Consider the following 9,217-nt stretch of genomic DNA (forward strand, 5'->3'; position numbering starts at 1 on the left):
ACACTTTTAGGACATACATTTGGATGTTTAATCCATTTTAAGTTAGCCCTTGTATATGGTGTAAGTAAGAGTCCAACTTCATCCTTTTACATGTGGATATCTCATTTTCCATACACCATTTCTTGATGAGATTCTCTTCTTCAGTGTTTAGTCTTAACATTCTATCCATTTGTCTGCCTCCTCTGTCCCTCTGTCCACCCTATGCCCATCAGTATATCTATCTATCTATCTATCTATCTATCTATCTATCTATCTATCTATCTATCTATCTATCTATCTATCTATCTATCTATCTATCTATCTATCCATCCATCCATCCATCCATCTATCTACCTATCCATCTACCTACCTATCCATCTATCTACCTATCTAAGCCAATATCACATCATCTTGATTACTATTACTTAGTAGCATGCTATGAAAACATATAAGGCTTCTCATTCTGTCATTTTCAAATTTGTGTTGGCTAAACAGTCTTTCGAGATTTCATGTGAATTTTGGAACTGTTCTTAGAATTTTTTTTGTGCTGACCTTGGGGCTGGAACTCAGAGTCTGAGCATTGTCCCTGAGTATTTTTGACCAAGGCTGGCACTCTACAACTTGAGCCACAGCTCCAATTTCAGCTTTTCTGGGGGTTAATTGGAGATAAGAGTCTCATGGACTTTTCTGCTCAGGCTAGTTTCAAATCTCAATCCTCAGATCTCAGCTTCCTGAGGAGCTACATTTACAGGTATGAATCACCTGAATGTGGATGTTTATACATTTTTTTAAATAAAGTGATACCACGAATCATTCTTTCATGTTTTCAAGAGGAAACATTTCGAAAAATGTTGACTTAATTAATGATAAACCCCTCAGTGGTAAAATCTGATATAGTCATCCAGTGTTGATTCTGCTGTACTATAACTGAGATTATTTGTCTTTCTCAAATATTATGCCATTTTAACTGTCCCATTACAATTATACATATTTATTGAGTACAACGTAGTGTTTCCATATAGGAATAATTGTGAAATAATCAAGATGTGAAGTGATTTCATTCATCCATCTTTATCTTTATGGTTCCTAATAATCAACAAATATATTTTTATAATGTTAATGATTAAACTAATCCCATATTGATTATGTTAATTCCTTGATAGTAAAATATACCTGAATGGGGGACTTAAAAATTGCGCTTCAGGTACTTATGAAAGAAAGTACACAAAATATGAGGAGCATACAGAATTTGAACTCAATACCTAGGGTGAAAAGAGGTAAAGTAATCCAAATAACTTTGCACACTGTTGTTCAAATAGGGGACAATGTTGAACGTATCAGTTACAATTATGATAATGTCAGTTTCTAGCTATCAGTCCTAAGAATAAACTTATAAGAGAGAAACTATTCCTATCTCCATCTTTCAAATAAAAGATCTCAATACTAAAGTCACACTGATATTGAATGAGAAAATCAAAATTTTAACCAGATTTTTATGTCAAAAATAGTATAACCATAAAGGAAGTGTTTCAAAAAGTATTGCAACAGTAATTGTAAAAAATGTATTTTTGAAAATAAAAAGTTTTTGTGATGATCAATAAATAAACTTTTCTTATTAAGGATACAAATCTAAAGATAGCATAATTCACTTATTATTTATTCTGATTCAGAATTTTGGCAAAATAAATATAGGCTATGGTCTGTCTACAGAAACTACCAAGTTCTGAGAGCTGTTCTTCCACCAAGAGCTTCTGTGTCAGCATCTGGGTTAATCTATGAACCTATGGGTCTGTCTTCTCTCTGAGAAATGTATTTCTTGTGCCTCCAACCTTTGTGTAACTGCATTGTGGCCATTCTTGTCAACAGTGATAAATGTAACACTAAACTCATTCACCTGAAAATAGAAGCTCTATTGAGACTATTTAAATCCTATTTTATAGATAGGTATATAGTTAGAAACTTGCTAGAGTTTCTCTTTTAGCTACCCTTGTAAGCTTTATGTCACTTACCTATTGTGCTTACTGCTATAATTCAAACCAGGTAATGTAATAACTTAACATATGAACCCAGCACAATTCCTATGTGTTTGAAATCACGTTTTCCAAAGTATCAGTTTTGATTGAAAGTTCCCCATAGTGTTCTTGGTAACACTAAAAGTTAGTGTATTAATGGAAAATCTCAACAAGCTCCTTGACATAAGATCTTATATATCCTAGTGTCAGTACCACAAGTTGTGACTTTATTTGGAAGTAGGGTGGAACAGGAAAAGAATGTAATCAAACATAACATGTCTTTTTATAATTTGCTTGTATTTTATTGTAAAGGTGATACAGAGGGGTTAGTTACATAAGGAAGGTAATAAGTACATTTCTTATCAAATATTGTTACCCCCTCCCTCATTTTTCTCCTACTTTTCTCCCTCCCTGGCTCTGCCCAAGTTATGAAGTTCATTTCCAACACAGTGTCTTGTAAATATCACTGTTGCATTGTCCTTATATGCTAGAATTATGCCTTTCTTTTTTTTAGAATTATGCCTTTCTCAAATAGTAAACGTCAAAGTAGTTGAAACCTACAAGTTCAAAGGACTATGCAACTCCTTAGCTAAAATGTGGCCTGATGAAGATAGCAAATAATCTCAGTAAATTGTATGATATTACATAGGCCCCCATGTATATCAACAGGGCTATGTACAGATTGTGGTGTGTATGTGTGTGTGTGTGTGTGTGTTCGACAAGATGTCTGTGGAGCCCAAATTGGCCTCAAGTTCATAATCCTCTTTTCTCAGGTGAGTGTCACCATACCTACCTCATAACTGGCATTGAGCCTAAATTTGTAACCTCCTAGGTGTGAAAGTATGATTTCCATCTTTTGCTATTTTTAATGTGTCCACCCAAATTCATATGTTGAAATCCTATTCTCCAAAGTTATGGTATTAGGAGGCAAGACCATTAGGAGGACATTATGACATGCACACCAAGATCACAGGAATGGAATTAGTGCACTTATAAAAGAGAAGCTCCTCACTTCTTCCATAATGTACGGACACACAAAAGGTAAATAATGGTATGTGGATGTAGGGGCTGAGGTGGTACATCTTTGTATGGTAAACACAGTGAAGTATTGGACTTCACTCTACCTGCAAGATGCATCTTTGTTTTACTTTTATGTCTTCTCCGTTGTATTGGAGTAAATGAGGCAGGTTACAAAAATCTTCCATCTTCCACTAAAAAAGCATACAAAATGTGCAAAGTTTAGAAGAAAAAGATTATTTTTTCTATTGTTCATAATGGTACCCAGGATATTTCTTTTGCTTATTTTCTTACTATTCCTCAAAATATAATGGTAAGACATCTGAAGTGCTTTTAGAATCAAATAATTGCTATTGTCAAGCTCAGACAATCTTATTTTTTATGTTTTCTTTTTCAGTTGCTCCTTTCCTGTCAAATTTGGCTACTATACTCTGTATACAAGTAATATAATGAATAAAAGATAGCTAGTTTACATTGGCTTTAAAAGAATTGAATGATCCATTTATTGGATCTGAATTCTTCGAGTCAATGAAATAATCATTCAGACTTCCATCATGTGGGGTGCCATGTCTAAAATCAAAATTTTCTATGATGCTTCTAACACTGATAGTCATTCAGAGAAAATTCTTTCAAGTAATGGTATGATAGGTTTATAGATACTTATGATCTCCATGAGATTGAAGAACTGCCGCTGTCATTTAAAGCAATTAGCTATTATCATTCCATATGAATGTGTACCAATGATGAGTAAATCTCAGAAAGATAAATCCATTCCTATGATGCAGTTAGTGTATCATTCAAGAAGCTTTTATTTGTGGCACCACAAAGTCAGAAATATTAATATTGTGGTGGCCCATCCTATGTAAAGAATTGTGTTTTAAATCATACATACATTGTATGTGCACCCACTTATGAAGCTATATGGATATAGACAAATTTGATTTTATTCACAACTATTTTATACAATCCTTAAGATTGTGGATAAGACTCAGTAATTTGAACAGTATTTTGACTATGGAGGCATCATAAGTTTAAATATAGTATGAAGTAAATTATGCCTCACAGGAAAAAAATTCATACATTGATATCCTAATTCCAGTACCTCAGACTGTAACTTTATTTGGAAGTAAGGCATTGCAGATATAACCAGTTAGATGAAAACATACAGGGACAGGAGAGGCAAGGATATGACTCATGGCCTTATTTTTAAAACTTCCGTGTGGACCCAGGTACAGTGGTTCACACTTGTAATTTCAGTGAGAAAAATAATCATGAAGGCCCCAATTTAACAAATAATTGGCATAGTGGCATGTCGTTATCAGGTAAATGCAAGGCTAAAATAAGGGATCAGAGTGGAGGTTAGCCACCACCACCTACCCCCAAAATAGAAGAATATTCCTAGAAATTATCTAAAACACAAATGGCTGAGTCATGGTTCAAATGCTAGAGCTCCTGATAGGAATGTGCAAGGCCCTGAATTCAGCCCTCAGCTATACCAATAATTAAAACAAAATAAAAAAATATATGCTATGTGAAGCAACAGAAATGCATGCCCAAAGGACATAGCTAGCAAGATCAATAGAAAGCCTACGGAATGGGAGAAGATCTTCACTAGCCATACAATAGACAAGGGTCTCATATCTAAAATATACTTGGAACTCAAAAAATTAAATCCCCCAACAACAAATCCTCAAAGAAACAACTGCCCAATAAATAAGTGGGCTAAAGACTTAAAGAGAAACTTCTCTGAAGAAGAAAGAAGGATGGCCAATAGACACATGAAGAAATGCTCAACCTCCCTAGCCATAAAAGAAATGCAAATCAAAACAACATTGAGATACCACCTCACCCCAGTTATAATGGCTAAAATCAAGAACTCCCTTATGACCCAGCAATCCTACTTTTGGGCATTTACCCAAATGTTTACAAACATGACCACACTAAAGTTACCAGCACAACTATGTTTATTGCAGCATTATTTACCATAGCTAAGATATAGAACCAAGCCAGATGCCCCTCAGTAGATGAATGGATCAAGAAAATGTGGTATATATACACAATGGAATTCTATGCCTCCATCAGAAAGAATGACATTGCCCCATTTGTTAGGAAATGGAAAGACTTGGAAAAAATTATATTAAGTGAAGTAAGCCAGGCCCAAAAAAACATAGGTCCCATGATTTCCCTTATATGCAATATCTAGTATATGTTATGAGTCAAGCAGAAAAGGTCAGATAAGGTAATGCTAGGAAAATGAACCCTTAGATATGTATTTAAATTTTTTTCTTTCATGCATTTGTTTCTAACGCATTTATAAGATTATTTCTTTGTTGCTTTGTATGTCCCTCCCCCACAGTATAACCCCTGCTTTCACTGTATTTGATGCCAGTATAATTTGTGGAGGGGAAGGGGAAAAACAAGTCGTTTAAATAAGGATACAGGTGGACCCGTTGCAACAATGAGAAGTACAAGTTGTCATGTCGAAAATGAACTTTACAACTTTGGTGGGGGGGGGAGGATTGGGTGGGGGGGTGGGGGGAGGCTGGGAAGGGATGTGAAGGGTAAACACAGGAGGAGGCTACAATGCTTGATAAGAAATGTACGCATTATCTTGCCCATGTAATTGTAACCCCTCAGTACAGTATGTTCACAATAAATAAAAGAAATGCATGCCCATAAAATACCATGAAAATATTGAAATGATGTTAACACAAGCCAAGTGATTTAACAGGAGCTAGGAAAGAAATCTGGAGGAGATCCTCTCCTTGGATCTTCAAAGGGCATATGGTGCTACTGTCATCTTGATCTCAGATTCTAGCTTCCAGAATTACAAGATAATACATTTCTGCTGTGTGAGTCACTCCATGATACTTGGCTACTGTAGCACTACCTGCAGTAAGTATTTTCCCCCATTTTAATTTGAACTGGTGCTGATATGAATGTAATTATAGCTAAATGGCTATTCACCTCTCCAGTTACCTTATTTTATGAAATATACTTCATTACAATATCGTTTGCATACAGTATATGCAATAATTTTAGGGGCAAAATTAAAGCGTTTGGGGAATACATCCCAGTTTGATAAGCCTTCTCTAATCAAAGTATAAAAATTTTTTTATTACCCAGAAAGTTCATTCATACTCATGATAATGAAAGCTTGTTCCTTGAACTTGATACCAATTCACAAATAACAAGAATTGAGTTTGGATAAGAAGGAAGTAAAGATGTGTTCAGGCTACAATGCTTGATAAGAAATGTACTCATTATCTTGCCCATGTAATTGTAACCCCTCTGTACAGTATTTTCACAATAAAAATAAATAAAAATTTAAAAAAATAAAAGGACTGTATGCAGCAAATTAATATCTTCCAAATTACAGTCCTCTTCTCAAGTGGGAGGATCCATTTTAAAAAAATCCCACTTTAAGGGGAATTCCAGGTCTACTAATCTAGTTGACTGGTCCAGTCTCTGCATATCTTGTTACAATCAAGTCACCTTCCCGTGTCCCAATGATAGGGATGGCCTGGCAGGTGGCTGAATGTTAATCTCAAATTCCACAGCATGGGAGAATAAATGGGAGGTGAAAGAAAAAGAAGAAAGAAAAGAAAGAAATATTAACTTGAGCCCTGAGGAAAGCAGGCTGGCTAGTGATAAGATTTAATTACTGATAGGTGGCAGCTAATCATGAGCAATGGGGAAATACAAAAGAAACCTAAAATGGAGGATGAGATCACAAGGTCTCAGAGAATATATTGTAATTAAACTTCTTAATTCACAAGGGACCTCATCCCTGTAGGCGGGACCTAGGAATAGGATTTTCTCAAATGAAATCTCAATAGGTTCTCAAGACTCAAAGGTTTAATGCTGTTGTTCTCAACCCTACAGACAACCCACTCACAGTCTACTGACTATATTCAGCGTAATTGTAACTTGTACTTAAACTGTATTTGCTGCCAAGGATTACTAAAAACGAGAGAAGCCTGGTATCTCTTTCTCCATTTTGTACTTGTATTTCTCTTTGCTCTAAGCTATTTTCTCTATAGTTACTTTGCAATCACCTTGGTTTCCAGGATTCCAGGAAAGACGGCACAGATCAATAGCATATTTATGGTAAGGAACTGAATCTATGCCTAAGGAACAGCAGAGTCTTACAAGACAAGTCATCCCCAAGTGAGGACAATTGACTGTAATAATCAGGCTACATCCAGGAGCCAGAGATATCATCTCTTAGAAACTAGATTGCTCCATCAAGGGATGACCGTGATTACAACTCTGGAATGCAAGAGAGCCAGAACTGAGGTAATGACTAACGAGGCCCCACCTGCAACCAGAAATCTTGAACTATGCATAACTTTGTCCTGGTCCCTAATTCTTCTATTTAAACCTAAAACTCAGGTCTCTACTCTGAAGATGGCTGAAGATGAGCTTGTCAGTTTTCTGTGGTATCATGCCATGTAAAAAAAAAACTCCTATTGTATTTCATTCTGATTAAATTTCCTATCACTGTGAGTACATTTCACATTTTGTCTGAATTCTTTTCTCACTGGATTGCAGAGCCTGAGGTAGATAGCTGGGCTGACTTTCTAATTACCATTACTGGGCTACTACTATAGCTGTCAGCATATTTAGGCATCTGTTCGTGTTACCTTCTATGCAATAAAGAAAACATGTGTTTTGATTTCTATAACTATATGCGATTTCTATAACTATATTTTAAATATATATGCTAGCTTCTTTCAATGAATGTGTTTTTAAAATCTACTCATGTTACATAACTTCTTTATTTGCTGAATGATTTTTCATTATATGAGTATCTTGCCGATTATCTTTATCCCCAAACCCCAAATAGAAAGGCCAGAGAAAGGCAGTTTAATTAACATGTCATAAGTATGCTTCAGGAAGAGGAAGGCTATGCACTTCATCATGTCTTTCCCATGCAGACAATTGCTTTAGTGTAAATACAGGAATAATCAAGGACAGGGAAGAGAAATATACATGACTAGGAAATATTCCATTCACACATGTATCCCATTAGTCATAAGTAGTGATCGAAGATGTTCCTGTTGCTTGTCATCTCAGGATAGTTCAGGTGGGGCCTTGTTACACTAACGGTCATTGCTGACTGAGATGTGGGGGGTAGGTAACTTTCTGTTTAACCTTTGGTTCTGACCTTTTTGGATTCTACCATAGCTGTAAAGCAACTACTGGAGAGAATGGTTCAGAGCAAAGTACACAGATCTGAAGTAGAAGCAGAAACGCCAAGCTTTGAGCTACCTTTTGGATATTTGCCAGTCCATGTGAAAAGACTCAGTGCTTTTCTTTGTTTTAAGTAAAAGCACCTTGAAATTGCCTGTTACAATTAGAAAATGAAGAGAAAAAAATAAATCTCTACAGTTGATCTCAAAAGACTTGTTTTAGGATCTTCATGTCATTTAAACTGATTAAGAAGAGGTCTGCAGTTGTGGGTAAGCCTTTAGTGATTTTATCATCTCTCACCTGTTGATGTAAAGATAGAGACAAACAAAGGAAAATTTCCTTTACATTTATAAATGTATATTTCAACCTCCAGCCTTGTTTTTAGAGATCCTCCCATGTCTATAGTTAATCAAAATAACCAACTCAAATTAATCTATAATCTTACATATTTTGGGTGGTATATTCTGAACTTCTACAGTCATATTTTGAAATGGCAGTGCATACCGACTCTATCAAAGCCAACCTGAAAAGGGTACATACTGTATGCTTCCAATTTCTTGGAAATTAAAATGATTAGGGGCCTGAAGGCAGAAAGGACTGGACTGAATAGGTAAATATGCAAATTCATAAAAGTGCTTCATATTTTAAAACCAGTATGCTACTGGCACAAAAACAAACATGAAGACCAATAAACACATGAAGAAATGCTGAACATCCCAGGTCATGAAGGAGATTCAAATTAAAACAACACTGAGATTCTATCTCACCTCAGTAAGAATGACCATTATCAGGACTATAAACAACAACAAATGTTGACCAGGATGAGCATTAAAGAAAAACCTTTATCCACCGTTGGTGGGAATGTAAGCCAGTACAATCCCTACAGAAATCAGTGTAGACATTCCCCCCAAATAAAAGTAGAGGTATTATACTATCCATCATTACCAGTCTTGGCCACTTATCCAAAGGAATCTGAGTCAGGATATTGATACCTGAACACTCATGTTCATTGC

This window comes from Dipodomys spectabilis, unplaced genomic scaffold, assembly GCF_019054845.1.
Source record: "Dipodomys spectabilis isolate Male_0828 unplaced genomic scaffold, ASM1905484v1 ptg000324l, whole genome shotgun sequence".
Taxonomy (NCBI): Eukaryota; Metazoa; Chordata; class Mammalia; order Rodentia; family Heteromyidae; genus Dipodomys; species Dipodomys spectabilis.